Source organism: Trachypithecus francoisi, unplaced genomic scaffold, assembly GCF_009764315.1.
Source record: "Trachypithecus francoisi isolate TF-2019V2 unplaced genomic scaffold, Tfra_2.0 Lachesis_group20, whole genome shotgun sequence".
Taxonomy (NCBI): Eukaryota; Metazoa; Chordata; class Mammalia; order Primates; family Cercopithecidae; genus Trachypithecus; species Trachypithecus francoisi.
The window spans coordinates 23,288,501-23,312,807 of record NW_022681466.1 but is presented as its reverse complement, the minus strand read 5'-3'; the positions used below and the strand labels follow the sequence as shown (position 1 = coordinate 23,312,807).

At 42.8% G+C, this 24,307-nt stretch overlaps 1 long non-coding RNA gene and 1 pseudogene across 1 annotated transcript; one reads left to right on the top strand and one right to left on the bottom strand.

Moving 5' to 3' along the window:
* Window positions 1–4,301: 4,301 nt before the first annotated feature.
* LOC117066483 lies at window positions 4,302–23,328 on the bottom strand. The gene is made up of 2 exons (XR_004430356.1): window positions 23,291–23,328; window positions 4,302–4,363 (listed from the first exon to the last, which is right to left on the bottom strand). It is a non-coding gene; the product is annotated as an uncharacterized LOC117066483 (long non-coding RNA).
* LOC117066482 lies at window positions 11,963–12,550 on the top strand (annotated as a pseudogene).
* Window positions 23,329–24,307: the final 979 nt, after the last annotated feature.

The window sequence follows — 24,307 nt, the reverse complement described above, 5'->3', positions numbered from 1 at the left end:
GATGCAACACAGAAAATAAAGGGGAACTGAGTGCTGCAGTCCCAGCTATTTATGATAATATAGCGAGTCTCTAGCTCTAAAAATAAATAGAAAAGAAAGAGGGAGACAGGGGAGGAGAAAAGAGTAAGGAGGGGAAATAGTAAAGAAGTTAACCAAGACTCCCAAGACCCCCACTTTCTACCATAGATATAGATAGGCCCTGAGATAGGTCCAAGTTTGGGAGGGCAAAAGATTAGATTGGACAAGAGTTCAGAGGATTGATGTTAATACAAACAAACATACAAGCACATATTTATAACTGAAAGGGATTGAAAAGGCTATGAATCTGCCTAAAATTTCATCTAGAAGAATGAGGCCACAGGCCAGTTTGAAAGGGATAGTCGTGAGAACGAATAAAATTGCTTTCTGCTTGCCCTCTTGTGAGTTTGCCTTGTTTAAAATCAGAGAGACAGAGAATTCCACTCCAGGAAAACAGAGGAGCTGTACTTCTCCCTATTCCTCCTCCTAAATACAGCTAAGAACTCTGGACATTGTCTATAAAACAGACATTAGAAGACTAGGAAAGATACAAAGACGGCAGACAGGCTGTGGACCTGGGCTGAGGAAAACATGGTGGTGCATTCTCTCGATTTTCATATATCCAAGGCTTGGAGCAGCAACCCAGAGATGCCAATGGGTTCAGACAGGAGGAGAAGAAGAAGAAGGAGAAGGAGGAGCCTGAATAAAAGCCTGCTCTCACTAGCCAAAAGACTAGGAAAGGGACAGCCCAGCAAGACAGAAAACTTTGAAGACAATAACTGTTCTGCTCCAATCAAACACTACAGAAAAAACTGTGGTCCCACCCACACCAGCAAAGGTCGAGGGAGAAGCTGAGACTTTCACGCTGTTGAAGGCAAAGCTGTAACAAGGCCCCCCAGCACCTCTACTGGGCGGTGTCAGAGGAGGCCATGTAGAGATCAGGGACTTTTATCCTTGTAGGCCTGTATCCACATCCCTGGGTCCCACCCCCACCTCCCCAGTGTAAACCAATGTCAATGGAAACTACATGGGAAACCTACTCTTCACCTGGAAGCAATGAGATGTCCTTTTCCCTTTGCACTAGAGTAGAGACCTAGTAAAGAGGCAGGACTTTCACCATTATGTAGTAGTAACAAGGCTATCCCCACTATGATATCAGCAGAAACCATGTGGGGAGGCAGAACTCCCACCCCGACCAGCAGTAATGAGAAATACCCACTCCTTCAAGTGTCAATGGAGGCCAAGTGGAGAAGCTGGACTTCTACCTCTACCTGGCAATAAAGAAGTAACAGTCCCCCACCCGTCCTGTGTAGGAGCAGGGTCAGAGAAAACCAGCTAAGACTGAAGACTTAAATAAGATCCAGAGCCTATAAAATAATATGAGATATCTAGATATCAATTGAAAATCACGCATGATACCAAGAATCAGAAAAATCTCAAACTGATTTTAAAAAAGACAATCAACAGATGCCAATACAAAGATGACAGATGTTAACATTATCTGACAGACTTTAAAGCAGCCATCATAGAAATGCTTCAACAAGTAATTAAGAACACACTTGAAACAAAGCAAAAAAAAATAGAAAGTATTAGTAAAGAAACAGAAAATATAAAGAAGAGCTAAATGGAATGTTTAAACCTGAAAAACATAATAACCAAAGTAAAAAAAACCTCAGTAAATGGACTAAACAGTAGAATGGAGGGGACAGAGGAAAGAACAAGTGAACCTGAAAATAGAATAATTAAAAATCACTCCATCTGAAAAACAGAGAGAAAACAGTTTGAAGAAAATGAAAAAAGTCACATGGACCTGTGGAACTAGATGAAAAGATCTAAAATTCATGTAATCAGAATCCTGGAAGAAATGAGAAAGAGGGCACAACTAAAAAAAGTACTCAAGAAATAATGGCTGGCCAGGCACAGTGGCTCACGCCTGTAATCCCAGCACTTTGGGAGGCTGAGGTGGGTGGATCATTTGAGGTCAGGAGTTTGAGACCAGCCTAGCCAACATGGTGAAACCCCGTATCTAATAAAAATGCAAAAATTAGCCAGGTGTGGTGGCAGGTGCCTGTAGTCCCAGCTGCTCAGGAGGCTGAGGCAGGAGAATCGCTTGAATCCAGGAGGCAGAGGTTGCAGTGAGCCGAGATCGCGCCATCGCACTGTAGTCTGGGTGGCAGAGTGAGACTCCATCTCAAAAAGGAAAAAAAAACAAAACAAAAAACTCCCCAAATTTGGCAAAAAAGAGCCCCATTAGCCTACAGATTCAAGAAGCTGAGTGAAAAGGATAACACATCAAAACAGGATAAACTCAAGAAATACATACCAAGATATATTAAAGTCAAACTTCTAAATATTAGAGGCAGGCCAGGCATGATGGCTCATGTCTGTAATCCCAGTAATTTGGGAGGCCGAGGCAAGAGGATCACTTGAGCCCAGGAATTCAAGATCAGTCTGGGTAACAGTGAGACCCTGTTTCTACAAAATTAAAAAAATAAAAATAAAAAAATAAAAATTAAAGGCAAAGAAAACTCTTGAAAGCAGCAAGACAGAAATGATGCTTTACCTGTAGAGAAAAATAATTCAAACAACAGCAAATTTTTAAAAAGAAACCATGGGGGTCAGAAGGAAATAGCACAATATTTTCAAGTGCTGAAAGAAAACAAATAGTCAACCCAGAATTCTATTGCCTGTGAAACTGTATTTCAGAAATAAAGAGTAAAGCAAGATATTCTCAGATGAAGAAAAACTAAGAGAATTTGTCACAAGCAGACATACCCTAAAAGAATGCTAGATAAATTTCTCTAAAAAGAAAGAAAACAAACATCAGGAAGGGAGAAAGAACATAGTGAGCAAAGACATGGGTAAATATAAAACACTTTTCTTCTTCTTCTTTTTTTTTTTTTATTATACTGTAAGTTCTGGGGTACAGGTGCAGAATGTGCAGGTTTGTTATATAGCTATACACATGCCATGGTGGTTTGCTGCACCCATCAACCCATCATCTGCATTAAGTATTTCTCCTAATGCTATCCCTCCTCTAGCTCCCCACTCCCCAACTGGCCCTGGTGTGTGATTGCCCCGCCCCGTCCATGTATTCTCATTGTTCAAAAACACGTTTTTTCTTCTTCCCCATCCCTTCCCTTCCCCTTCCTTCTCCTCCTCCTCCTCCTCCTACTCAATATAGGGTCTCACTCTGCCACCCAGACTAGAGGGCAGTGGCACAATCTTGGCTCACTGCAACCTCCGTCTCCTAGGTTCAAGCTATTCTCATGCCTCAGCCTCCTGAGTAGCTGGGATTACAGGTGCCCACCACCACACCTGGCTAATTTTTGTATTTTTAGTAGAGACAGATTTTTGCCATGTTAGCCAGGCTGGTTTCAAGCTTTCTGACCTCAAGTGATCGGCCCACATCATCCTCCCCAAGTGCTGGTATTACAGGTGTTAGCCACCATGCCCAGCCTCCTTTTCTTCTTCTTCTTTTTTTTTTTTTTTTTTTTTGAGACTGAGTCTTGTTCTATCACCAGGCTGGACTGCAGTGGCACTATCTCAGCTCACTGCAACCTCTGCCTCCCGGGTTCAAGTGATCCTCATGCCCCAGCCTCCCGAGTAGCTGGGATTATAGGCGCCCACCACCATGCCTGGCTAAGTTTTTTTGTATTTTTAGTAGAGACGGGGTTTTGCCATGTTGGCTAGGCTAGTCTTCAACTGATCTCAAGTGCCTGCCTTGGCCTCCCAAAGTGCTGGGATTACAGGCGTGAGCCACCTCATCTGGCCTCCTTTTCTTCTTGAGTTTTCTTTCTTTCTTTTCTTTTCTTTTATTTATTTCTTTTTTTTTTTTTTTGAGACAGTCTTGCTCTCTAGCCAGACTGGAGTGCAATGGGTGTGATCTCGGCTCACTGCAACTCTGCATCCCAGGTTCAAGCGATTCTCCCGCCTCAGCCTCCCAAGTAGTTGGAACCAGAGGCATGCACCACCATGCCCAGCTGTTTTTCCATTTTAGTAGAGACAGCATTTCACCATGTTGGCCAGGATGGTCTCGATCTCCTGACCTTGTGATCCGCCCACCCCGGCCTTCCAAAATGCTGGGATTACAGGCATGAGCCACTGCACCTGGCCTCTTCTTGAGTTTTCTAAATTATTTTTGATAGTTGAAGCAAAAATTACAATACAGTCTGTTGCGGTTCTAAAAATATGCAGAGGAAATATTTAAGGCAATCATATCATAAATGAAGGTGGGCAAAGGGATGTAAAGAGAAGTAAGATTTCTTTTTTTTTCTTTTTGAGACAGGGTCTCACTCTGTTGCCCAGGCTGTAGTGTAGTGGCATGATAATGAGTCACTGCAGTCTCGACTTTCTAGACTTAACTGATCCTCCCATCTCAGCCTCCCGAGTAACTGGGACTACAGGCACACCACCACACCCAGCTAATTTTTAAACATTTTTACAGACAAGGTCTCACTATGTTGCCCAGGCTAATCTTGAACTCTAGGTCCAAAGGATCCTTCCATCTGGGCCTCCCAAAGTGCTAGAATCACAGGCGTGAGTCACCACATCCAGCTTGGGAGGTAAGGTTTCTATATTTCACTTTAACTGGTAAAATCAGTACACTGTATTAAGCCATGTACATACAGTGTAATACCTAGATAAGTCACTTAAAAAGTTACATGTAGGCCAGGTTTGGTGGCTCACATCTGTAATCCCAGTACTTTGAGAAGCCGAGGCGGGTGGATCATGTGAGGCCTGTAATTCGAGACCAGCCTGGCTAACATCTCTACTAAAAATACAAAAATTAGCTTGTCGTGGTGGTGCCTGCCTGTAATCTCAGCTACTTGGGTGGCTGAGGCATTAGAGTCACTTGAACCCAGGAGGCAGAGGCTGCAGTGAACTGAGATTGTGACACTGCACTCCAGCTTGGGCGACCGAATGAGACCCCCCACTCAAAAAAAAAAAAAAGTTACACGTAAAGAAATACCCCCAAATACTACAGATAAATTAAAAAAAAAAAAAAAGATTCTAAAGAAAATATTCAAGTAGCCCACGGGAAGGTAGGGAGAAGAAAATAGAAAAATGAAAAGTGGACTGGGCACGATGGCTCCTGTCTGTAATCCCAGCACTTTGGGAGACTGAGGCAGGTGGATCACTTGAGGTCAGAAGTTCAAGACCAGCCTGGCCAACAATGAAACCATGTCTCTACTTAAAATACAAAAACTAGCCAGGCATGGTGGCAGGTGCCTGTAATCCCAGCTACTCAGGAGGCTGAGGCACGAGAATCACTTGAACCCGGGAGGTGGAGGTTGCAGTAAGCCGAGATCATGCCACTGCATTCCAGCCTGGGAAATAGACCAAGACTCTGTCTCAGGACCAAAAAAAAAAAAAAAGTGGAGAAAACAAACATAAAACAAAAAAATAAAACAGCAGGCTTATTCCCTAACATATCAATAGTTACATTGAATGTGAATGGTCTAAATGCAATTAAAAGATTGATATCTAATTAAAAGATAGAGATTGATAGAGTGGATTAAAAAACATGACCTAACTAGATGTGGTGTGTAAGAAAGTCACTGTAAGTATAGCAATAAAGGTAGGTTGGAAGTAAAAAGATGAAAAAAGATATGTTACATAAACATGAAACAAAATAAAGCAGGAGTGGCTATACATATATATATCGTGTATGTATATATATGTCAGATAAAGTGGGCTTCAAGCAAAGAAACTTTTCTAGAGACAGAGACACTGTACAATGACACAAGAGAAGTGAGAAAACAAATCATCCTAAATGTGTATGCACCAAACAACAGAACTGCAATCCATATGAAGCCAAAACTGATAGAATTGAAGGAGAGATAGAAAAATCTGCAACTGTGGCTGAAGACTTCAATCTTCCTCTTTTAGTAGTTGATAGGAGAGCTAGACAGAAAATCAACAAGGATATAGAAGAGTTCAACAAAACCATCAACCAACAGGATCTAATAGAATATTTACAGAACACTCCACCCAACAACAGCAAAATGTTCATTGTTTTTGACTACTCAGGTAACATATTTCAAAATAGACCATATCCTGGGCCATAAAACAAATGAAAAACAACTGAATTAATACCAAGTGTGTTCTCTGACCACAATGGACTCAAACTAGAAATCAATAACAAAAAGATAACAGAAAAATTTCCATATGCTTGGAAACTAAACAACACACTTCTATGTACTTCATGGACCAAAAAGGGAAGTCTCAAGAGAAAATATATATGTATATATAAAAACTATTTTTATATACTATGTATATATACATCTATATAATGTATGTGTATATATAATACGTATATAAAAATACACATATATTATATATGTATATGTATTACATATATTATTATATATTATATAATAGTATGCTATTATATTATACTATTATATTATATTAATATATATTAATAGTATACTATTATGCTATTATATAATAGTATACATAGTACATATAATAATATATACATTTATTTATTTATTTATTTATTCTTTTTTTAGAGATGGGCTCTCGCTCTGTTGCCCAGGCTGGAACGCAGTGGCACTATCACAGCTCAGTGCAGCCTCAACCTCCCGAGTGTCTAGGACTACAAGAGCACACTACCATGCTTGGCTAATTTTTGGATTTTTTGTAGAGATGGGGTCTCCCTGTTTTGCCCAGGCTGGTCTCCAACTCCTGCACTCAGGTGATTCACCTGCCTCTGTCTCCCAAAGTGCTGACATTACAGGTATGAGCCACTGCATCTGGCCAAGGGAAATTGTAAAATACACTGAAGCAAGTGATATGAAAATATAATGTAACAAAATCTGTGGGACACAGATGAAGAAAATGTATAGCATTACATGCACATATTAGAACAGTAGAGGCTGGTATGGTAACTCATGCCTGTAATCCTAGTATTTTGGGGGGACAAGGTGGACAGATCGCTTGAGCCCAGGAGTTCGAGACCAGCCTGGGCAACATGGCGAAACTCCATCTCTACAAAAACACACACACACACACAAACAAACAAACAACAAAAACCCAAATACAAAAATTAGCCAGGTATGGTGGCGTGTCCTTGTGGTCTCAGCTACTCAGGAGGCTGAGGTGGCAGGATCACTTGAGCTGGGGAGATCAAGGCTGCGGGGAACTGAGATTGTGCCACTGCACTCCTCCAGCCTGGGTGACAGAGCGAGATCCTGTCTCAAAAAGAAAGAAAGGAAAAAAGAAAATAAATGAAAAGTAGGAAAGTCTTTATTAAATCAATGATCTAAGCTCATATCTCAAGAACCTGGGAAAAAAATAAATCCAAAGCAAGCAGAAGGAAGGAAATAATAAGAGCAGGGCTGGGCATGGTGGCGCATACCTATAATCCCAACAGTCTGGGAGACCAAGGTGGGGGAAGTGCTTGAGTTCAGGAGTTTGAGAGCAGCCTGGGCAGCACAGCAAGTCCCTGTTTCTAAAAAACATTAAAAATTAAAAATTAACCAATCACGGTGGTACACAGCTGTGGTCCCAGCTACTTGGGAGGCTAAGGTGGGAGGCTCAGTTGAGCTGAGGAGCTGGAAGCTGCAATGTGCTATGATCATGCCACTCCCCTCCAGCCTGGGCAACAGAGAAAGACTTTGTCTCAAAAAAAAAAAAAAAAAAAAAAAAAAATCCATGAAATTGAAAATAAAAAAAGAAACAAAATTGAAAAGAAAAAGAGAAAACCAACGAAACAAGGAGCTAATTATTTGAAAAGATCAATAAATCTCTAGCAAGACAGACAAATTTTAAAAGAGAGGAGAAATATATTAGCAATGAAAGAAGAGATATATGGACCCTGTAGGCGTCAAAAGGATAATAGGGAAACACTATGGAACTTAATAATAGGGAAATAAAGAGAAATAGAGAATTATCTTTGGAGGCCATTAGTCAGCCTCAGTAGGCCTCCCAAGCATTAATTAGGTCCTAATACTAGGAACCTGTAAATATTACCTTATATGGAAAAAGGGTCTTTGTAGATGTGATTAAGTAAGGATTTTGAGATGAGATTATCCTAGTAGACCTAAAGTGCAATGACAAATGTCTTTATAAGAGAGAGAGGGACTTGTGGACAAAAGAGAAGGGAATGCAACCATGGAGGCAGAGATTGAAGCAATGTGGCCACCAGCCAAGGAATGTTGGTTGCCACCAGAAACTTGAAGAGGCAAGAAATGAATTCTTCTATAGAGCTTCTGAAAAGTGTGTGGTCCTGCCAATGCCTTGATTTGACCATTGGTGCTGATTTTGAACTTCTGGCCTCCATAACGGTGAGAGAATAAATTTCTGTTCTTTCAAGTTATTAACTTGTGTTAATTTGTTGCAGCAGTCCCAGGAAATTGATATCCTCCAAAAAATCTCTACACACATAAATTTGGCAACTTAAATAAAATAAACCAGTTTCCCTGAAAATACAAACTACCTAACTCATCTAGTATGAGTTTTACATGTGTAGAGGTTTTTTTTTTTTTTTTTTTAGGGTATTAGTTTAAATTAGTTTAATTTTAGGGTATTAGTTTAATTTGAATAGCCCTATAACTATTAAGAAAATTGAATTTGTAATAAAAACCATCCTCCCTCCCTCTCAATATTTCCTGATCCAGATGGTTTCACTGGAGAATTCTACCAAACACTCAAAGAAGAATTTAATTCTTCACAATCTCTTCCAGAGAACAGAAGAGAGAAAATGTTTTCCAATTAATTTTATAAGGTTAATATTATCAAAACCAGATAAGGACAGTAGAACAAAAAGAAAACTATAGACCAATATCCTACATGAATATACAGGCAAAAATCCTTAACAGAATAGTAGCAAATGGACTCCAGCAATATAGAAAAAGGATTATATACTTGCATTTCAGGGATGCAAGGCTGATTCAATATTCAAAAATTGATCAGTAATCCACCATGTTAACAGTATAAAGAGGAAAATCCACATAATCATATCAATGATGCAGAAAAGACATTTGACAGAATTCAACACCCATTTAATAATTAAAAACAAAAACAAAAACAAAAAACTGGCGGGGTGTAGTGTAATCCCAGCACTTTGGGAGGCTGAGGCAGGCTGATTACCTGAGGTCAGGAGTTGGAGACCAGCCTGACCAACATGGAGAAACACCATCTCTACTAAAAATGCAAAATTAGCTGGGCGTGGTGGCGCATGCCTGTAATTCCAGCTACTCAGGAGGCTGAGGCAAGATAATATCTTGAACTCGGGAGGCAGAGGTTGCAGTGAGCGAAGATCGTGCCATTGCACTGCAGCCTGGGCAACAAGAGCGAAATTCTATCTCAAAAAACAAAAAACAGGCCGGGCGCGGTGGCTCAAGCCTGTAATCCCAGCACTTTGGGAGGCCGAGACAGGCGGATCACGAGGTCAGGAGATCGAGACCATCCTGGCTAACACAGTGAAACCCCGTCTCTACCAAAAAAAATACAAAAAAACTAGCCGGGCGAGGTGGCCGGCGCCTGTAGTCCCAGCTACTCGGGAGGCTGAGGCAGGAGAATGGCGTAAACCCCAGAGGTGGAGCTTGCAGTGAGCTGAGATCCAGCCACTGCACTCCATCCTGGGCGACAGAGCGAGACTCTGTCTCAAAAAAAAAAAAAAACCAAAAACCAAAAAACAAAAACAAACAAACAAACAAACAAACAACACCTGTCAAAAAATAGGACTACAGGGGAATGTCCTCAACTTGATAAGGAGCACCTGTGAAAAACCCACTAACATTATACTTAATGGTAAAAGACTGAGTGCTTTGCCCCTAATAGTGGAAATAAAGCACTGCTTTTATTCAACATAGTGCTGATACCTCCAGTCCGTGCAATAAGATAAGACAAGGAAAGAAAAGATTGGCAATGAAGAGGCAAAACTCTTCCTGTTTGCAGATGACGTGATTATATATAGAGAAAAATCTCAAGGAGTCTACAAAAACAAACAAACCTCCTAGAAATAAGTGAATTCAAGAATGTCACAGGATACAAGATAAACATGTAGGCTGGATGTGGTGGCTCATGCCTATAGTCCCAGCACTTTGGGAAACTCCATCTCTACAAAAAAAAAAAAACCCAAATACAAAAACTGGCCAGTTGTGGTGGCACATGCTTGTAATCCCGGCTACTTCGGAGGCTGAGGCAGGAGAATTGCTTGAGCCTGGGAGATCAAGGCTGCAAGAGCTGTGATTGTGCCACTGCACTTCAACCTGGGTGACAGAGTGAGACCCTGTCTCAGAAAAAGAAAAGAAAAGAAATCTTTTAGAAAAAAATAGAAGAAAATCTTCAAGGTCTAGGACTAAGCAAACAGCTCTTAAAGTTGACACCAAAGTATAATCCATAAAAGAAAAATTGATAAATTGGACATTATCAAAACTTAAAACTTTTGTGAAGTAATCTGTAAAAAGACAAAAAGATGAGCTAGAGAGGAGAAAATATTTGCAAACCACTTATCCAACAAAAGACTAATGCATAAAATATTAAAGAACTCTAAAAATGCAACAATAAAAACACAAATAATCCAATTAGAAAATGGGCAAAAGACATGAAGAGACATTTCACAAAAGTGGATATACAAACGGCAAATAAGCACATGAAAGTTATTCAATGTCATTAGTCAACAGGGAAATGTAAAATAAAACCACAATGAGATATGGCTACACACCGATCAGAATGCTAACTTTTTTTTTTTTTTTTTTTGAGACGGAGTATTGCTCTGTCGCCCAGGCTGGAGTGCAGTGGCGCGATCTCCGCTCACTGAAAGCTCCGCCTCCCGAGTTTACGCCATTCTCCTGCCTCAGCCTCCCGAGTAGCTGGGACTACAGGCGCCCGCCACCTCGCCCGGCTAGTTTTTTGTATTTTTTAGTAGAGACGGGGTTTCACCGTGTTAGCCAGGATGATCTCGATCTCCTGTCCTCGTGATCCGCCCGTCTCGGCCTCCCAAAGTGCTAGGATTACAGGCTTGAGCCACCGCGCCCGGCAGAATGTTAACATTTTTAAAAGTGACAACACCAAATGTTGGTGAGGATGTGGAGAAACTAAGTCACTCACACATTGATGGTGGAAATGTAGAAAGATACAGCCACTTTAGAAATGGTTTGGACCTATTTTGTGTGTGTTTTGAGGCTGGAGTGCAGTGGCATGATCACTGCTCACTGCAACCTCTGCCTCCCAGGCTCAAGCGATGCTCCCACCCCAGCCTCCAAAGTAGCATGGAACAACATGCATGCACCGCCATGCATAGCTAATTTTTTCTATGAGATGGGATTTAGCCATGTTGCTTAGGCTAGTCTTGAACTCCTGGGCTCAAGCGATCTGCCCACTTGGGCATCCCAAAGTGCTGGGATAATAGGTGTGAGCCACCACGCCCAGCCAGCAGTTTCTTAAAAATACTAAACATGGAACTACCGTATGGACTCTTGGGAATTTGTTCCAGAGAAATAAAAATTTATGTTCACGAAAAAGAATACATGAGTGTTTATAGCAACTCTATTCTTAGTGGCCAAAAACTGGAAACAACTCAAATGTCCATCAATGGCTGAATGGTTAAAGAAACTGTAGTACATCCATACCATGGAATACTATGTAGCAATAAAAAAGAATGAACTGTTGACCCATGCAACAAACTGGATGAATCTCCTGAGCATTATGCTGAGTGAAGAAAGTCAATCCCAAAAGGTTACATACTGCTTGATTCCATTATATATATAACACTCTTGGGAAAAAAAATTGTAGAAATGGAGAACAGATTAGTAGTTGCCAGGGGTTAAGTGGGGAGCAGAAGGCCTGGCACAGTGGCTCACACCTGTAATCCCAGCACCTGGGTAGGCCAAGGTGTGAGGACTGCTTGAGCCCAGGAGTTTGAGATTAGCCTGGGCAATATAGGGAGACCCAACTCTAAAAATAATTTTTAGCCACGTCTACTAAGAGAATGAAGACCATTCTCAGCAATCAGACTGTGGACATTCTAAAAAGTGTTGACATTACTCTGAAGGGACGCAGTTATTGTGAAGGGCCCTAGAGGAACCCTGTGGAGGGACTTCAGTCACATCAGTGTAGAATTCGGTCTTCTTGGAAAGAAAAAAAAGAGGCGCCGAGTTGACAAACGGTAAGGTAACAGAAAAGAACTGGCTGCTGTTCAGACTATTTGTAGTCATGTACAGAACATGATCAAGGGTGTTACACTGGGCCTCAGTTACAAGATGAGGTCTGTGTACGCTCACTTTCCCATCAACGTTGTTATCTAGGAGAATGGGTCTCTTGTTGAAATCCAAAATTTATTGGGTGAAAAATACATCCACAAGGTTCAGATGAGACTACGTGTTGCTCGTTCAGTATCTCAAGCCCAGAAAGATGAATTCATCCTTGAAGGAAATGACATTGAGCTTGTTTCAAATTCAGCAGCTTTGATTCAGCAAGCCACAACAGTTAAAAACAAGGATATCAGGAAATTTTTGAATGGTATCTATGTCTCTGAAAAGGGAACTGTTCAGCAGGCTGATGAATAAGATCTCAGAGTTGTCCAGCTACAGAAACAGGATGCTGGATGATTCCTACCTATTTGTGATATTTAAATAATACAATAAAAGACCAACAGATTTGGAAAAAAAAATAATAGTAATTTTAAAAAATTAGCCAGGCATGGCGGCATGAGCCTGTGATCCCAACTATACAGGAGGCTGAAGCAGGAGGATCGCCTGAACCCAGGAGGTCAAGGCTGCAGTTAGCCATGATGGCACCTCGTGATCGCCAGCCTGGGTGACAGAATGATATCCTGTCAAAAAAAGAAAGAGAGAAAGAGAGAGAGAGAGAGAGAGAGAGGGAGAGAGGGAGGGAGGGAAGGAAGGAAGAGAGGGAGGGAGGGAAGAAAGGAAGGAAGGAAGGAAGGAAAGAAGGAAGGAAGGAAGGAAAGAAGGAAGGAAGGAAGGAAAGAAAAAAAAGAGCAGGGAGCAGGAACAGTAAGGAAATGGAGGAAATGGGGGTAACTATAAAATGGAAACCTGAGAAATCCTTGTGGTGATGAAACTGTTCTATATCTTGACATATCAGTGTAAGTATCCTGGTTGTGATATTGTGCTATTAGCTGTGTCTACTGCGAGAATGAAGACCATTCTCAGCAATCAGACTGTTGACATTCCAGAAAATGTTAACATTACTCTGAAGGGACGCACAGTTATTGTGAAGGGCCCCAGAGGAACCCTGTGGAGGGACTTCAGTCACATCAATACAGAACTCAGTCTTCTTGGAGTTTTGCAATATGTTACCTTTGGGAGAATGGCTATAGGGCACACTGGATCTCTGTACATGGGATATCTTTTTACAATTGCATGTGAACCTACAATTATCTCAAAATGAAATGTTTAATTAAAAGACAAACCAGGGAAGCAGTTAACGATACACATGCTGAGTAGTGGGATGAATAAACATGTGACAAAGCAAGTATTACAAATTGTCAAAGGAACAATGTAGAAGGTGGATATCAGATGTTTCCTGTAAAATTTTCAACTTTTCTGTATGTTGAAATTTTTTCACAGTAAAATGTTTAAGAAATAAAAAAGAAGCCCAATAGTGCAGGAGACTAAAGTAACCTGGAACTCCTGTTCTTCTAGGCCTCCTTTTACTTTTCAGAGGCTATCATTATAAATAATTTATTGTATACCTGTACAGACATTTTCTCTGAATTTGCAACCGTGCTTAAAATCTTTTCTTAGGTTGGGCATGGTGGCTCACACCTGCAATCCCAGCACTTTGGGAGACTGAAGTGGGTGAATCGCTTGAGGCCAGGAGTTTGAGACCAACCTGTCCAACATGGCAAAACCCTGTCTCTACAAAAAATACAAAAATTAGCTGGGCGTGGTGGTGCAGAGCTGTGGTCCCAGCTACTCAGGAGGCTGAGGTGGAAGGATTGCTTGAGCCCAGGGGTTTGAGGCTTAGTGAGCTGAGATCAAGCCACTGCACCTCAGCCTGGGTGATAGAGCAAGACCCTGTTTCAAACAAAACAATCTTTTCTTAAAACACCATATGATATTATACCTTCTGTTCTGCAAATTGTCTTTAATAACATACTGAGGATACCTTTCTATGCAGTATGTAGAAACCCTGCTCTTTTAACGGCTATGTATATATTTTTGGTGTGAATATGCCATTATTTATTTCTCATTAAAGTTTTCTGCTAAACTTTTTCTCATAGAAATGATACATACACAGACACATAGAGCAGAATTCTTTATTTCTCCTCCTCCTACCCCACTCCAAAAACATAAGGGTGTAGAGGTGGGCAAGTGACCTAGGCCTAGCCAATCATATTCCATTGCCTGAAAGGAAAGATGGCCTTTTTATCTAAGATTGGGACAAAAAGGATAACATTAGCCTGGAGTTATGTGAAGCCAAAGGAAAGCAGAGCTGAGAAACGAAGGGAGGGAAGGAGGATGAGGAGGGAGGAAAGGACACAGAACCATTCAGGGCAAGCTAATGAGGTTGTTGAAGCCTTGAATTCAATAGCACCTGAAGCTCCCTGAACATTTCAGTTATGTCAGAAAATAGAGTCTATCCTTAATTCCTTTAACCTGGTTAGAGTTGCAACTCAGAACTCTGCTTAATATGTAATAATGTGTATTATATATTCAATCAAATATATGCACATGTAGAAGAATACATTCTGTTCTGTGTACCATCTCACTACCCAGCATTATTCAAGCTACCTGCAAACAAAATATTAAAATGGAAATTTCCAGCCAAGCATGGTGGCTCATGCCTGTAATCCCAGCACTTTGGGAGGCCGAGACGGTGGATCACCTGAGGTCAGGAGTTCAAGGCCAGCCTGGCCAACATGGTGAAACCCTGGTCTCTACTAAAAAATACAAAAATTAGCCAAGCATGGTGGTGCACGCCTGTAATCTCAGCTACTCGGGTTGCTGAAGCACGAAAATTGCTTGAACCTGGGAGGCTGAGGTTACAGTGAGCCAAGATCATGCCATTGTACTTCAGCCTGAGTGATAGAGCAAGACTTTGTCTCAGAAAATAAATAGGCTGAGTGCGATGGCTCATACCTGTAATCTCAGCACTTTGAGAGGCCAAGGCGGGTGCATCACCTGAGGTCAGGAGTTCGAGACCAGCATGGCCAACATTGTGAAACCCTGTCTCTACTAAAAATATGAAAATTAGCCAGGCATGGTGGCAGGCACCTGTAATCCCAGCTACTTGGGAGGCAGAGGCAGGAGAATCGCTTGAACCCGGGAGGTGGAGGTTGCAGTGGGCCAAGATTACACCACTGCACGGCAGCCTGGGCAACAGAGCAAGACTCTGTCTCAAAAAATAAATAAATAAATAAAATATAAATAAATAACAAAATGGAAATTTCCGTTAAGCATTAATATACCTTAGTTGTTGTAAAACAATGTGATGTGTGAAGTCACTATATGCAAACTTTCAAAAGAAGTAACCTTAAGAATCTGTTATATGGGCCGGGTACAGTGGCTCATGCCTGTAATCCCAACACTTTGGGAGGCCAAGGCAGGAGGATTGCTTGAGCCCAGGAGTTCAAAACCAGCCTAGTCAACATCAAGAGACTTTGTCTCTACAAAATAAATAAATAAATAAATAAATAACATAAAAACCAAAAAATTAAAAATTAAAAAATCAGCTGGGTGTGGTGGCAAGCACCTGTAGTCCCAGCTACTGGGGAGGCTGAACTCGAATTCGAGGCTACAGTGAGTCATGATCGCGCCACTGCACTCTAGGTTGGGTGACAGAGCGAGACCCTCCCTCAAAACAAACAAACAAAAAACTGTTACACGACATGTGAACCTCTTCCCTTACCTCGAGAATATATGTGGTCCTGAGTGGAGCTCTGTGAGGAGATTATCTGTGGAAAGAGTCCTGTGTTGTAAGCTCCCCTCCCAATGTTGGGGGCGCCAAATTCCCTTCCAGGAAGACTCAGGCAGAGGCACCTTTTGTGTGTCTGGGAGGAAGTGTGTTGCAGGCTAGGAAGCCACAAGGTGGATTGGAGTGGGACTGTCACCGCAGTCATGATGACTCTCTGACTGCTCCCCTTACCCACGGTGACAACCATTTTGAGCAGTGGGACTCTGTTCCTCTGGTCCCAGTTTGAATTAACTGGGACAGAATTCCTTCCTATAAAATGTATTATAGAGACAAAGAGTGGGGGAAAACCCCTCTTTGGGTGGCTGAATACGGAATGTCGCATTTTTCCATTGAGATTTGGGGGTGTGAGGAGCTGGTCTGCAGATAAAGAAAAATGCATCAGACCTGAAGAAAAAAGAAGCAGAAATGAGAAGTAGATTACAACTTGCTCTGTGAGAGGAGGTCTGGATTGAATGCATTCTATTTTCTTTTCATCAGTTCCCCCTCTTTTTGTTCTAGCTATATATATATGTGTGTGTGTGTGTGTACATATATGCATATATGTATATGTGTGTATATATATACACATATGTATATGTGTGTGCATATATACACATATATAATTATACACATGTATGTATGTATATATATACACACACACACACACACACACACACGGCTCACTGCAGCCTTGAATTCCTGGGCTCAGCTTCCCCCAGGAGCTGGGACTACAGGCTGGGACTGTGTATATATATTTTTGAGACAGGGTCTCACTCTGTCACCCAGGCTGGAGTGCAGTGGTGCAATCATAGCTAACCGCAGTCTTGACCTCCTGTGCTGAAGTGATCCTCCCACCTCAGCCTCCCAAGCTGAAACTACATGTGCACACCATCATGTCCGGCTAATTCTTTTGTGTTTGTAGAGATGAGATTTCTCCATGTTGCCCAGGCTGTTCTTGAACTGGGCTCAAGCCATCTGCCCGCCTCAGCCTCCCACAGTGTTGGAATTACAGGCGTGAGCCATCACGCCTGGCTAAGCTATCTTGTTTTTCGTACAATCCATGGGGTACATGTGACATTTTATTACATGTATATAATACATAACAAACAAGTCAGGGTTTTTAGGGTGTCCATCCCCCCAATAAAATACATTTTTGTTAACAGTAGTCACCATACTCTGTTATCAAACATTGAATTTATGCCTTCTGTCTAACCGTATGTTTGTACCCTTTAACCCACTTCTCTTCATCCTCCCCTCTGCCCCCAACTTGTTTAAGCTATCTTAAGTTGGTTTCTGGTGTTTCAACAAGATTCATAACGAATGCAACTGCTAACATTCCTCAGTAGTTTGTCAAATACCATTTGGCATCTTCTGTTGTTCAGTCATCGACTCTACATCTACTCTCGGGTCTCCCTGAACTTCTCCACTCCATCCATCTTCCTCCTCCTCCTCCACATTCAGGGACCCTTTCATAATTCACGTCAGGCTTTCACATACACTATCTGTGATCATTCCAGTAAGCCTGTGAGCTAGGTCTTGTTCCTATTTCAGTTCAGCAGTCCTTTATCAAGTACCTACTCAGTGCCAGGAACCAAGCTGTAGGGTCCATTCCCCTGTTCTCCCATAGCACGAGTACACAGTCCCTCTCTAAAATCTCTAGGGCTCAGCCAGGCATGGTGGCTCATGCCTGTAATCCCAGCACTTTGGGAGGCCAAGGTGGGTGGATCCCCTGAGGTCAGGAGTTTGAGACTGAGACCAGCCTCACCAACATGGTGAAACCCCGTCTCTACTAATAATACAAAAATTAGCCAGGTATGTTGATGGGCACCTGTAATTCCAGCTACCCAGGAGGCTGAGGCAGGAGAATCGCTTGAACCTGGGAGGCGGAGGTTGCAGTGAGCCGAGATTGTGCCATTGCAATCCAGCCTGGGCGACAGAAAGAGACTCCATCTCAAAAATAAAATAAAATAAAATAAAATATCTGGGGTTGATGTACAGACTCACTTGAACACGCAGGCCTGGAGGCCCACACATCCATGCCTAATATATTTACAATATGTAAATCAAGTTAATAAGCTACTAAATAAGAACTGTCTTCTGAGCTGTGTGTGGTGGCTCATGCCTATAATCTGAGCACTTTGAGAGGCTGAGACGGGATGATGACTTGAGCCCAGGAGTTCAAGAACAGCCTGGGCACCATAGTGAGACCCCATCTCTATTCGAAAAATAAACAAACAAATAAATCAATAAATAAGAACTGTGTTCTGTCCTACTTTGATAGGTATGGCCAGGGTCAAATTTACAATTTTGGATAACTACTCTATCCCCTTTCTCTTTGCACACTCAATTCTATCCTTACCTTGAGTGGTTTCATGGGCACGTGTATGGACATTTTAGTTTGCACAACCAGCCTCTATCCATACCTGGTGCAAACAGCTGCTCTTTGGTTATGTCTTGGGCTTAAGAGTGCATATGACAGCGGTAACTCCCACCCTGCACCCATCCAGCAGGTTGACCTATTAAAGATATCTGCACAGGCTGTGGACCACTTGGGCAGCAAACTCCAGTGTCTCAGGTACCTGGGATATGGTTGGGGGGTGCTCAGGTGGTTAGAGGCCCTTCATTTTGCTTCACAGGCCTACCTAATTAGCAAGGGCTATCTAGAAGAAGGGCAAAGTAAGGCCCTCCAAAGTGTGGGGTCCTCTTGCGTGGGTCTAAGAGGAGCACTGAAATTTAAAAGTGTTTGGTTTTCAGAGAGATAATATGCTGCACACACTGCATATTATTCAATCCCCCAGTGGGGTCTGGGGAGAGCTTAAGCAAATATGTTGGCACTTCTGCAATAAAATACATTGATATTCATTCTAAGAGAATGAAATAAAGACTATAAAGACTATAAATAGTCTTTATAGATGTCTCTATAAATTCCTCATGTCATTTCAAGTCAGATTTTGCCACCACTTGAGTCTGTGCCAAACTTACGAAAAACTTTTGGCTGGCCTCATGCCTGTAATTCTAACACTTTGGGAGGCCAAGGCAGGACGATCGCTTGAGCCTGGGAGTTCAAGTCCAGCCTGGGCAACATAACAAGACCCCGGTCTCTACAAAAGTAAGAAAATTAGCTGGGCACAATAGCACACACCTGTAGCCCTAGTTGCTTGGGAGTCTGAGGTGGGAAAACCCTTGAGCTTGGTAGGTTGGGGCTGCAGTGAGCCGTGATCATGCCATTGCACTCCAGCCTGTATGACAGAGAAAGACCCTGTCTCAACAACAACAACAACAACAACACATACACACACACACACACACAACCTTTCAATTTTCACAGCTTTTGAGATTTCAGAACTTGGAGATAAGGAATTATGGAACTATAACAGAGTTGTAATACAGTCATTGCTGTTCAATTGATGACACATTTCTAGCCTTCCTTTCAACTAAGTGTAGCCATGTGGCTAAGCTCTCAGCAAGAGAATATGAGCAGAAGTTATTGGGCCGCTTTGGGTCTGAACTTTTAGGCACCAGGCATGTATTTTCTCACAGTCTTTTCCCTCTTCCTCCAACCTGGAAGACAGATGTGCCTGTTATCCAGCTTCTGTCAAGCAGATGAGGACAGAGTCCTTATATTTGCAGCGCAACAATCTGGAAGAAACTAGAGTCCTCAGATGGCCAGGTGGGGCAAGATCCTTACCAAACTGCACTGCTCAACTCAGGACTGCTATGAGGGAGGGAAATGAGCTTCTATTCCTCCTTAAGTCACTGTATTTTTTTCGTAAAGATGAGGTCTGGCTCTATTGCACAGACTGATCTTGAACTCCTGGGCTCAAGTGACCCTTCTGCCTTGGCCTCTCAAAGTGCTGGGATTACAGGCATGAGCCACCATGCCTGGCAAGCTACTGTATTTTTGAGGCTCCAACCCACTTAGTCTTGAACTAATTAATATAAGAGACAAGTGCTGGGCATATTAAAGATAGAAAAGATACAGTCTTTACCCCCAAGGGATGATAAGGATGTTTTAAGTAAGGAAAACCAACCCATATGTGGAGACTTCCAATTAAATGTGCTACGTGCTGATGTGGCCGCCATGGAAGAACAACAGGCCTACCTGAGGGCTTCAGGGAAAACTTCCTCGAAGAGATGGTGGCTCAGCTGGCCTGTGAAGGTTCAAGAGAGGTTGATCAGGTGAGAAAATGGAAAAGGGTATGTTATGGGTTAAACTGTGTCACCCTCCAGCAAAAGACATGTTGAAGTCCTAAATCCCAGTACCTCGGAATGTGACTTTATTTAGAAATAGGGTCATTGAAAATGTGGTGGCTTATGCCTGTAATCCCAGCACTTTCGGAGACCGAGACAGGAAGATTGCTTGAGTCCAGGAGTTCGAGACCAGCTTCAGCAACATGGTGAGACCCGTCTCCACAAAAAAATAAACAAAATTAGCAAGGCATGGTGACACACATCTGTGGTCTCAGCTACTTGGAAAGCTGAGGTGGGAAGATTGCTTGAGCCCGGGATGTTGAGGCTGCAAGGAACCTTAGCATACTGGAGTAGAGTGGGCTAGAATCCAATACAACTGGTGTCCTTTTTTGTTTTTTCTTTTTATTTTGAGACAGAGTCTTGCTCTGCCACCCATGCTGGAGTGCAGTGGTGTAATCATAGCTCACTGCAGCCTCCATCTCCAGGGCTCAAGAGATCCTTCTGTCTGTCTCCCGCGTAGCTGGGACTAGAGGTACATTACTAACGCCCAGCAAATTTTTGTATTTTTTGTGGAGAACGGGGACTTACTATGCTTCCCAGGCTGGTCTTGAACTTTTGGCCTCAATCCTCTTGCCTCAGTCTCCCAAAGTGCTGGGATTACAGATGTGAGCCATCATGCCTGGCTGGGTGTCCTTTTAAGAAGAAGAAAATTTAGACACAGAGACAGACACTCAGGGATAATGCCATGTGAAGACATAGAGACACACAGACTCAGAGACGATGGCCACATGAAGATGACCACATGAGTTTGGTGTTGTGCTATACAAGTCAAGGAATGCCTGGGCCTACCAGGAACTGAAAGAAGCAAGGAAGGATCCTCCCCTGGAAGTTCTGGAAGGGGCATGATTTCAGACTTCTAGCTTCCAGAACTGTGAGCGGATAAATTTCTGCTGTTTTTAAGTCCTGCACTTTGTTACTTCAACCCTAGGAAATTAATACAGGGCATATCAGGCATAAGCAGAAGCAGAGAGGTGAGAAACAACATGGTGTACTAAAAGAGACCATAGGCAACTCCGTATTTACAGCCATAATGTGCAAGGCAAGGCATGTCCTGCAATGATGCTGGAGAGTGGAAAAAACCCACTCACTGCATGTATGATACGTAATTTTTTTTTTTTTTTTTTTTTTTGAGACGGAGTCTCGCTGTGTCGCCCAGCCTGGAGTGCAGTGGCGCGATCTCGGCTCACTGCAAGCTCCGCCTCCCGGGTTCACGCCATTCTCCCGCCCCAGCCTCCTGAGTAGCTGGGACTACAGGCGCCTGCCACCACGCCTGGCTAGTTTTTTTTTTTTTTTTTGTATTTTTAGTAGAGACGGGGTTTCACCGTGTTAGCCAGGATGGTCTCGATCTCCTGACCTCGTGATCCACCTGCCTCGGCCTCCCAAAGTGCTGGGATTACAGGCCTGAGCCACCGCGCCCGGCCTAGATACGTAATTTTTAAAAATAGGAATGAAAAATGCAAAGAAGAACGATCATCAAAATAACATAGTTCTTTCATGGTGGTAAAATTTTAGGCAAAGTTTACATTCTTTTTATTTTTTTCCTTATTAATTTTTAAAATGATCATGTCTTTTTTTTTTTTTTTTTTTGTAGACGGTGTCTCGCTCTGTCACCCAGGCTGGAGTGCAGTGGCCAGATCTTCAGCTCACTGCAATCTCTGCCTCCCGGGTTCATGCCATTCTCCTGTCTCAGCCTCCCGAGCAGCTGGGACTACAGGTGCCCGCCACCTTGCCCAGCTAGTTTTTTGTATTTTTAGTAGAGACGGGGTTTCACCGTGTTAGCCAGGATGGTCTCGATCTCCTGACCTTGTGATCTACCCATCTCGGCCTCCCAAAGTGCTGGGATTACAGGCTTGAGCCACCGCGCCTGGCCGATCATGTCTTTTGTTGTTTTCTTTGAGACAGGTCTCGCTCTGTCACACAGGCTGGAGTGCTGTGGCAGGGTCTTGGCTCACTGCAGCCTTGACCTCCCATGATTCAAGCTATTCTCCCACCTCAGTCTCCCCAGTAGCTTGGAAAACAGGTGTGTGGCACCATGCCCAGCTAATTTTTAAATTTCTTGTAGAGATGAGATCTCGCTATGTTGCCCATACTGGCCTCAAGCAATCTTCCTGCCTCAGCTTCCCAAAGTGATGGCATTACAAGATTGAGCCACCATACCCAACTGAACATGTATTTTTAATGTAATCAGAAAATAATCTATTTCATTTAGGAAAACAAAGGCAGATGGCTGCCAGAAGTGAGGACAGTAGATTAGGGGAGCAGGACTAGAAGCAGAGAGACCAGCTAAGAAACCATTGCAGGCCAGGAGTGGTGGCTCACACCTGTAATTCCAGAACTTTGGGAGGCCGAGGCGGGCAGATTGCTTGAGGTCAGGAGTTCAAGACCAGCCTGGCTAACATGGCGAAACCCTGTCTCCAATAAAAATACAAAACTTAGCTGGGCACTCCAGCCTGGGCAACAGAGCAAGACTCTGTCAAAAGAAAAGAAAGAAAGAAAGAAGAAAGAAAAAGAAAGAAGAAAGAAAGGAAGGAAGGAAGGAAGGAAGGAAGGAAGGAAGGGAAAGAAAGAAACTATTGCAATTACAATGGTCCAGATCTGTGAGGAGGGCCTGAGCTCAGAAAACCGAAGTAGCAACAGACAAGAGAAATATTTAGAAGGTAGAATTAGAGAGACATGGTGAATAGCTAGAGGTATTTGGGTTGGTGATAGAGAGGGAAGATTCCAGAATGATTCTCAGATCTCTAGGTGGGGTGACTTGGTAGATGACAGCCCCTGCATGGGGACTAGGAGAAGAGGAGATTCAGGTTTTCAGGGGAAAATGATGAGTTCAGGGGAAGATGGTGAAATACATGTGGGGGTATCCAAGTAGCAGTGTCCTCAGCTGGTAACCTTACATGGTGGTCTGTCCAGCACTCCACCCTAGGCTTCCTCTGGTAAATTCTCCTGTCCCTATTCATCTCCGTGATTCTCATGGTGGTTTGCTGTGTTTGTAGGACTCCACTTCCCTAGTTATAGCTAATTGGTCAAGGATGAATGCTTGACCCACCCAAAGTTGGTATTTGTTTGTTTGTTTGTTTTTTTGAGACAGAATCTCACTCTGTCATTCAGGCTGGAGTGCAGTGATGCGATCTCAGCTCACTGCAACCTCTGCCTCCTGGGTTCAAGTGATTCTCCCGCCTCAGCCTCCCAAGTAGCTGGGACTACAGGTGCTTGCCACCATGCCCGGCTAATTTTGTATTTTTTATAGGGATGAGGTTTTGTCATATTGCCCAGGCTGGTCTCAAACTCCTGGCCTCAAGTGATCCAGCCGCCTTGGCCTCCCAAAGTGCTAGGATCTCAGGCATAAGCCACCGCACCTGGCCCTTGTTTTCAAATTTAAAGAGTAGTAGAGAAGATAGGACTGGCAACATAAACCTGGGAATCACCCCACATGGGCAGCAGTTGGATTCACAAAAGGATAAGATTTTCTAATGAGAGCGTATAAGAGGAGAAAAATAAAAGTCAGCATAGAATCTACCAAGGGTGCAGGGGAGAACAACAGAAGAACTCACAACCAAAATGAAAAGAATGTTCAGAAAAACTGGAGGAAACCAGGAGAGAGGAGAGAATACGGCCCCAGTTAGAGTGCAGGAAACTGGAGCCTGGAGGTGAAGCTAAGAAGCTCACTGATCCAAGACCAAGATTCAGGTCTTTGCTCTTTTTTGCATGGCACCACTGCCCGTGGCTTTGATGGTACTGAGCCTCTTTTTTCTTTAAATGGACTTCTAGGGAGAGAGTCTGTATAGACAACTTGTTTTCATTTCCCAGTTTCCCTCTCCAAACCTACGCCTGCTTTGAACTGAAGCCTACCTCTACTCTGCCCTCTCGATGTTGCTGTCCTGTGGGTTCATGCATCTGCCTAGGATTTGATAGTTTAGGGCTGTGTGCCTGATTAACACAGGGAAGAAGAGCAACAAAGTCCTCAGAAATGCTTTGGACAAGGACAAATTGATTATTGAAGCAGAGTGAGGGTGGACATGGACTGAAGGTTGTTGAAGTCCCTAGAGCCACATGGGAGAGCATTCAGGGCCACATGCCTATGACATTTTCTCAGAGCCATCGGTTTTGTCACATTTGTCATTTCCCCACATCTTATTCTTAATGTCCTAAGTCATGAAGATGA